The sequence below is a fragment of the Diprion similis genome, chromosome 9 (assembly GCF_021155765.1).
Source record: "Diprion similis isolate iyDipSimi1 chromosome 9, iyDipSimi1.1, whole genome shotgun sequence".
Lineage (NCBI taxonomy): Eukaryota > Metazoa > Arthropoda > Insecta > Hymenoptera > Diprionidae > Diprion > Diprion similis.
This window is the reverse complement of record NC_060113.1, coordinates 10270604-10279412: the sequence shown is the minus strand read 5'-3', so window position 1 is coordinate 10279412 and position 8809 is coordinate 10270604.

Here is an 8809-nt window from a genome sequence, read left to right as displayed (position 1 = left end):
TCGAATAATAGTCAAAGTCAAATGAGTAATGAAAGTAGTATAATTAGCGGTTTAGTAACAAATTTACAACAAATGCGCGTTGATATAAAGATTCCTGAATTTTCTGAAGACTGTAATATAAATCCAAAAGAGTTCATTGCAGATGTGTAAAATTATTTAAAATTCAAAAATATTCCATCTGAAGGCCAAATGTTTGTTGTAGAAGGCACATTAAAAGATCGAGCGAAAGTGTGGCTTGAATCTTGTCGAGGACGATTTTTAGAATTTAAAGATTTTGAGAAAGCGTTTTTAGAAAAGTTTTATTCGGTACCTTTGCAAATTAAAGCAGAAGAAACTTGGAGATCACGTAGATATGGATCACATGATGGCACGTTACAAAATTATTATCATCAACAAATTAAACAATCCAGGTTTTGTCTTACGAACGTAGATCCTTATAGATTAAATTTTACAATTATCCAACAAATGCCGATTAGAGTTAGAGAGGCGCTTGCCTTAGCAAATTTTAATAATGAAAACGAAATTGTTCAAGCATTATCTGTATTGGATGCGGGTTATGAAGCGAGGCATAAGGAAGACCAGAGGAGTAAAAAAAAATTTAGCGACAATACTAATCATGTAAACACGGGTCAAAGCATAGGATTTCAGACTAATCCTCTTCAAGTTAACGGTAACGGTTACCAAGCTAGAACATGTAATAGTGGTGAGAGTTCAAGCGCGTATTCTATTCAAAGTCAAAATAACGGTCTTCAATATATGTCAACAAATCAACGAAATGTTGTTACACAACCTTATGAACAATGTCGATCGAGTCAAGTTTTTAGCCCAAATAGTCAAAATTGTTCAGTAAATAGTTATCCATACAAAAATCAAATTGTTTTTCCAAATATGCAATATCCACCACCGGTAATTGTAGGTAATAATAATATGATACCAAATAATCAAAACAATAGACAAAATTTAAACCTATAAGCAACGCGATGAATATCGGTCCATCGTCGGGTTGCTGTTTGCAAGATTATAATTTGGACCTGATTCCAGACGTGGAAATACAAAAAAGAAACACAATAGAAAATCCAAATCCTACGTATAGTTGTCCGTATATTTTAGCTACAATAGAAGGTATTTCAGTTTCAATATTGGTTGACACAGGAAGTCAAATAACGTGTATATCTGAAAAATTGTTCAAATGCTTAGAAAGTCAGTGTAAAATTAGTGTTTTACCTGTAAGTAATATTTCAGTACTAACTGCAATAACAAAAAAATCAACTCCGGTTAAAAAACAAATACTCGTAGATGTCAAAATAGATGATATTGTTAATAAGTGTGCATTTTTTGTTGTACCAGGATTAACGAACGATTTAATATTTGGAAATGATTGGCTGTCAAAAAATAGGGTGGTGTTAGACTACAATAGTAAATCTATTGCGATTGGTGAGCGTTTGCTTTGTGCGTCATCAGTGTCGTACGGCTGGGCTTGCTCTGAAAGATTGCTGTCTTATTTAATGTACAGTCAAGATGAAAAGTTAACGATCGATAAAAATATCGAAAAACAGAGAAAAAATATTTGTCGTATAAATTCAAATGAAATAATCTCTAATAATAGTATAATTAATTGTCATGTTGTTGATCATGATATTACGAAAGATAATGATGAGGTATATATTGATAGAAATGATTGTGATGAAAATTCGAATGGTATAATCGCTGATAATAATATAATTGATAGTAGTGATATTGATAATGATGTTATGAGTGAAAAAAATTATGATAGTATTATTTGTGTTGATGATTTTATGGAAACTGTAAATGTTCGATCTGAAGATGATCAAAGACAAAATGTTTTGGAGATAAAAGACAAAGAAGATTTTGACGAAAGACATGATATGGGAGAAGACCATGACTTATGTAACGAAATGTTTGACAGCGTACCTTTAATGAATTTAAATGTAGACAACGAGACTGATCATTTTTTAGAGCGGATTCAAACGATCGCGGGTAACATTACGACAATTGATGACAAACAAAAGCAATCACTTATTAATTTGCTCGTGAGTTATGAATCACTTTTCTCTAATAAAGCAGGACGTGTTTCAATATATGAACATGTTATTAGAGTTAAACATGATAAGCCACACATAAAAAGATCATATCCGATTCCTTTAAAACGTAAGATGCTGTATCAAAAGAAATCAAACTAATGTTACATGCCGATATAATTGAAAGATCTCAGAGTCCTTTTTGCAACCCACTGAGAGTGGTACAAAAAAAGGATGGAAATGTTAGAATCTGTTTAGATGCCAGATTTTTGAATCAAATAATTGAATCTGATAATGAAACTCCACCTCAAATTTAAGAATTAATTCATAAACATCATGGAGTTAAATTCATGTCAACATCTGATTTAACTCAAGGCTACTGGCAGATACCATTATCCCCAGAATCTCGAAAATATACAGCGTTTCTTCACAATACATCATTATACCAATTTAAAAGGATACCATTTGGTTTAAAAACTGCAGGAAGTGGTTTTATTCGAGCATTAAATTTAGCATTAGGTGAAGAATATTCAAAATTTTTAATTACATATCTTGATGATCTTTTGATTACATCAACAAGTTTTCAAGACCATTTGAATCATTTAAAAAAAGTATTTGATCGTTTGTTAATGCATGGTTTTACATTACGGCTTGACAAATCATTGTTTTGTAGAGAATCTGTTCCTTTTCTCGGATTTATTTTATCGCCAAATGGAATCAAACCTAACCCAGAAAAACTTGAGGTAATACGTGATTTTCCTGAACCTACAAATCTTCGACAATTGCAACAATTTTTCGAAGTGTGTAATTATCATCGACAGTTTGCAATTCAGCATGCAAATTTTGTTGATCCTTTCCGTAATTTACTCAGTAATCAAACATCTTGGGACTGGAAACCTATGCATTCAATAGCCTTCGAGAAGTTAAAAAGTAATTTTATGAATTGTGTAACGCTGCATCATTATTTACCGGATAAAAAATTTCAACTACAAACGGATACAAGTAATGTAGGAATTGGTGGTGTACTATTTCAAACTGATGATGATAATAACCAGAAAATCATATCTTTAGTTAGTAGATGTTTGACGAAAGCGGAGCAAAAGTATTTTACTACAGAGAAAGAACTTTTAGCTATAATTTACTCCATAAACAAATTTAGAATATACCTGATAGGTGCAGAATTTGATATTTTTACTGACCATAAAGCATTAGAGTTTTTACAGACGACAACATTTAAAAATGAAAGACTAACGCGTTGGAGCTTGTTTTTGCAGCAATACTCATTCCAAATAAAACACTGCAAAGGAAAAAATAATATGGTGGCAGATTTTTGTAGTCGAAATATACAAGGATATTCGTTACCTCCTGAACCTAAAAACTTAGTTATTTCTTTTCTTACTGATATATGTGACAATCAAAATCTTATAAATAACATATCGGTCTCTTCACTTAATCTAGAACCTGACCTTATTAAAAAATTAAAAAATTTAGAGCAACTACAAATTGAAGATCCCGAATTGAATAGTATTAGAAATGCAAGTGATTTTGACAAACAAAAATATAACATTTATCATGGTGTATTATTTCATAGAAGTTGAAAAAGTAAAGATTGGAGAGTAATTTTACCTATAGAAATCGTGCCATTAGTAGTCGAAGAATTGCACAAAAAATTAGGTCATGCAGGAGTTTTTAAAACATACACTTATATTTCGCAGTTTTATTATTGGAAAAATATGCAAAAATACATAAAAAAGTATGTGATATCATGTGATCTATGTCAACGGGTGAAACCATTAACTTACAGTATGCAAGGAGAGTTTTGCCAAATATCAGCAGAAAAACCGAATGAACTTTCAACTATAGGTTTTTATGGACCTTTACCTAAGTCAATAGGGGGGGGGGGGGGGGGGGGGGGGTACAGTACTTATTAGTAACCATAGATGTATTTTCAAAATATGTCAAGTTATATGCATGAAAAAAAATTACGACACAAATAACATTAAAGAAATTAATTGAGGATTATTTTGTCACAGTAGCAAAACCTAAAAAAAATTTATCTGACAATGGGAGTCAATTTACATCCGACAAATGGAGAACAGCTCTAGAAAAAGAAGGTGTGCAAGTAGGTTTTTCATCGATTAGACACCCTCAATCTAACCCGACTGAACGCGTAATGAAAGAGTTAGCTCGCTTTTTTAGAACTTTCTGTGCAGAGAAACACACAAAATGGGCCAAATATGTTAAAACAATAGAAGAACTTTTAGATATTACGACACACCAAAGTACCAATTTTCCTCCAATTGAGTTACATTTTGATAAGAAAGTTGACGATAAGATTAGACAGCTAATCAAATTTCCTATGGCTGAAGACCGACCCATTGACATAAAAATAACGCTAGCAAAGGAAGCTTTGAGGAAGAATTTCAATAATCGTAAAAAGCAACAAAAAATTAAATCTAAAATAGTACTCGACAAAGACGACTAAGTTTTGATAAAAATCCCACACCAGTCAAGTGCTTTAGACAAAGTAACAAGCAAGTTTTTTCACATCTACCATGGACCTTACATAATAGTTAAAAAAATTGGTGACCACGCATTTCAACTTGCTGACGCGAATGGACCGAATAAAATTATAGGTGTACATAATCGTTATAATCTGAGAAAATATCATCTGCCTGCTGAATCCCTGTAAGGTAAAAATACGGAAGAATCTGTTTTATCTCATGATCCATTGATGTTCTTTTGTGACGAATAATGATAAACTGTGAATTTCTTAGTTGTAATACTGTCATGCACATAATGAGTTAAACAAATAACTATGACAAATGTTTGAAAGACTAACAAAACTATAAATTTAGGTAAACTAGGTAAATAAGACAATTGACACAAGACTAGACGTACAGTAAGCATACTGGAAGCAAAAAATGATTGTAACGTTTAGGTTAAGAATGAATGAATCGTGTGAATAAGAAGCGTGAAGTTAATATTACAAATGTAAATTCACTGATGGGAAAAGGTAGTTGTCTCAAAATTTGGGGGTGGGGGGGGAGGGGGATTGTGACAATTGTATATGTACCTACACGTACGGTGTATGAGGCTGAGCTGAGCGGTGAGAACGCTCAGCTAGTCAGTCGGTCATCAAACGTTCCAATATCAGGATCTCAGACATCCGCTTGGCCAAGCACTTCAATTATCATTCAATTGTATTCTGACTGATCATTTATTGATCAACTAATAGATTGACGAACCCCGTTTGGAATTGTGAAACAACAAAAAAAAAAGTAATGTGAACGTGACCGACTAAACATAACGAAGAGATACGTAATCGAGAATTTTAGTTTGTACAAATTTTTGTTATTCTATTTATTTATTTTTGATTAGTCATTATGATCGAACTTTTGTTGTTATTTTGATGTGTATGTGTGAGTGTTTTGATTTTTACAATATATTCCTTGAATTTTGCTACTTACACAAAACTAATTTTGTTTTATCTCTACATACAACTATCTGCGTATTTTTAGTCATTTATTGTTGTATTTATATATTTTTTGTTTTGTCCTTAGTTGTGATTTGATATTTCGTTACTGGAATTTTATTAAATAAATCCATTACGCGGTGATGAAAAACGAATAACCGGCGAACGTTCGAATTTCGAACTTCCACGCGGAGGAGTGCATCGGCTGCCTGGAGCGCGGAAACCGAAAACGGCGTGTCTTCGAAAACATCGCGTTTTCGCGTACGCAAAGGCAGTGAATACAAACTTACAAAGATGCAGTTCAATGTGTTACCGATCGAGAATTTAAGAACATACACAAACACAGAACAACACGAGGCGGAAATGATAACAGCGAACGAAATAGAATTAATATTGAGCTTACAGGGAAAGAGGTCAGATCAGTTTTGAAAGAATTTATAAATGATGAAAAGAAAACAATGAGTTGAAATAATATGACCATCATTTCAAAAACACGAGAAACCCTGACTCTGCGCGTGGTTGAAAAGAAACTAATATCCGGTGAACGTTCGAATTTCGAACTTCCACGCCGAGGGATGCAGCGGCTGCACGGCGGTTGAGAACCGAGAACGGCGAGACTCTGAAACCACCGCGTTCTCGCGTACGCAGAGGCAAAGATTTAGAAATTACAATGATACCGATCGAAAATTATAGAACATACACAAACGCAGAACAATACGGGGCGGCAATACTGATCATGCACGGAATAGAATTGATATTGAGCTCAAAGAAATGAAGTACGAATGAATAGAGAAAAAAAAATTCCAAATGATAAAGAGAAAAACAATGAGTTGAAATATTATTACCATCATTTCAAAAACACGAGAAACCCTGACTCTGCGCGTGGTTGACGAGAAACTGATATCCGGTAAACGTTCGAATTTCGAACTCCCACGCCGAGGGATGCAGCGGCTGCACGGCAGTTGAAAACACAGAACGGCGTGACTTCGAAAACACCGCGTTTTCGCGTACGCAGAGGCAAAGATTCAAAATTTACAGAGACGCTGTACAATGTGGTACCGATGGAGAATTTTAGAACGTACACAAACGCAGAACAACACGAAGCGGGAATAATGATAACGCACGGAATAGAATTCTTATGAGCTTAGAGAAAAATTGGATGAATAAATTTGAAAAAAGTTTATGAATGATGAAAATTAAAGCAATAAGTTACCGATTGCGATTTGCAGGACAGAAATGAAGATAGGATATCACGACGCGGGAACAATGATAACGCAGGTAATGGAATTAATATTGAGCTTGAAGAGAAATAGTTTGAATAAGTTATATGAAAATTTATAGATGATAGAAAGATAACAATAGGTTGAAATTTTATGACCATCTTTTCAAAAACACGGGAAACTCTGACTCTTCGCGTGGTTGACGAAAACGAATAACCGGTAAAGGTTCGAAATTCAAACTTTCACGTCAAGGGATGCGGCGGCTGCACGGCGGTTGAGAACCGAGAACGGCGAGACTCTGAAACCACCGCGTTCTCGCGTACGCAGGGGCAAAGATTTGGAATTTACAGAGACGCTGTACAATGTGGTACCGATCGAGAATTTCAGAACGTACACAAACGCAGAACAACACGAAGCGGAAATATTAATGACACACGGAATAGAATTGAAATAAGCTTAAGAAAAAATGGGATAAAAAAATTTGAAAATATTTTATAAATGATGAAAAATAAAATAATAAGTTACCGATTGAGTATCGCAGAACAGAAAAAAAGATGGAATATCACGACGCAGAAATAATGATAACGCACCGAATAGAATTAATATTGAGCTCAAAGAGGAATAGTTTAAAGAAGTAATAAAAAAATTTGGTAATGCTGAAAAGAGAACAATAACTTGGAATATTATGACTATCATTTCAAAAACACGGAAACTCTGACTCTGCGCGTAGTCGACGAGAGACTGATATCCGGTGAACGTTCGAATTTCGAACTCCCGCGCCGAGGGATGCAGCGGCTGCACGGCGGTTGACAACCCAGAACGGCGTGGCTTCGGAAACACAGCGTTCTCGCGTACACAAAGGCAGAGAATGAAAATTGACAAAAACGCTGTATAACGTGTTACCGATTGAGGATTTCAAAACAAACACAAACACAAAGCAACACGACGCGGAAATATTAATAACGCACGAAATAGAATTAATAATAAGCTTTCAGAAAGATGGGATGAATGAATTTGAAAAAGTTTAATAAATGATAAAAATTGAACAATAGGTTAAATATTCTTACCTTCTTCTCTACAACACGAAAAACTCCGACTCGGCTAGTGGTTGATGCGAAACGAATAACCGGTAAGCGTTCGAATTTCGAACTCTCACGTCAAGGGATGCGGCGGCTGCACGGCGGTTGAGAACCGAGAACGGCGAGACTCTGAAACCACCGCGTTTTCGCGTACGCACAGGCAAAGATTTAAAATTAACAATGATACCGATCAAGAATTATAGGACATACACAAACGCAAAACAATACGAGGCGGCAATATTGATCCTGCGATGAATAGAATTGATATTGAGCTCAAAGGAATGAAGGACGAATGAATTAAGAAACAAAAATTCCAAATGATGAAGAGAAAAACAATGAGTTGAAATATTATTACCATCATTTCAAGAACACGAGAAACCCTGACTCTGCGCGTGGTTGACGAGAAACTGATATCCGGTGAACGTTCGAATTTCGAACTCCCACGCCGAGGGATGCAGCAGCTGCACGGCGGTTGAGAACCGAGAACGGCGTGACTTCGAAATCACCGCGTTTTCGCGTTTGCAGAGGCAAAGATTTAAAATTTGCAGAGACGCTGTACAATGTGGTACCGAACGAGAATTTGAGAACGTACACAAACGGAGAACAAAACGAAGCGGGAATATCAATGACGCACGGTATAGAATTAATATAAGTTTCACAAAAAAATGAGATAAAAATATTTGAAAATATTTTATAAATGATGAAAAATGAAACGATAAGTTACCGATTGAGTATTGCAGGACAAACACAAAGATAGGATACCGAGACGTGGAAATAATGATAACGCACCGAATAGAATTAATATTGAGCGCGGAGAGGAATAGTTTAAAGAAGTTATGAGAAAATTTATAAATGCTGAGAAAAGAACGATAATGGAATACTATTATTATCTTTTCGGAAACACGAGAAACTCTGACTCTGCGCGTGGTTGGCGAGGAACGAATATTCGGTAAACGTTGGAATTTCGAACTCCCACGCCGAGGGATGCAGCAGCTG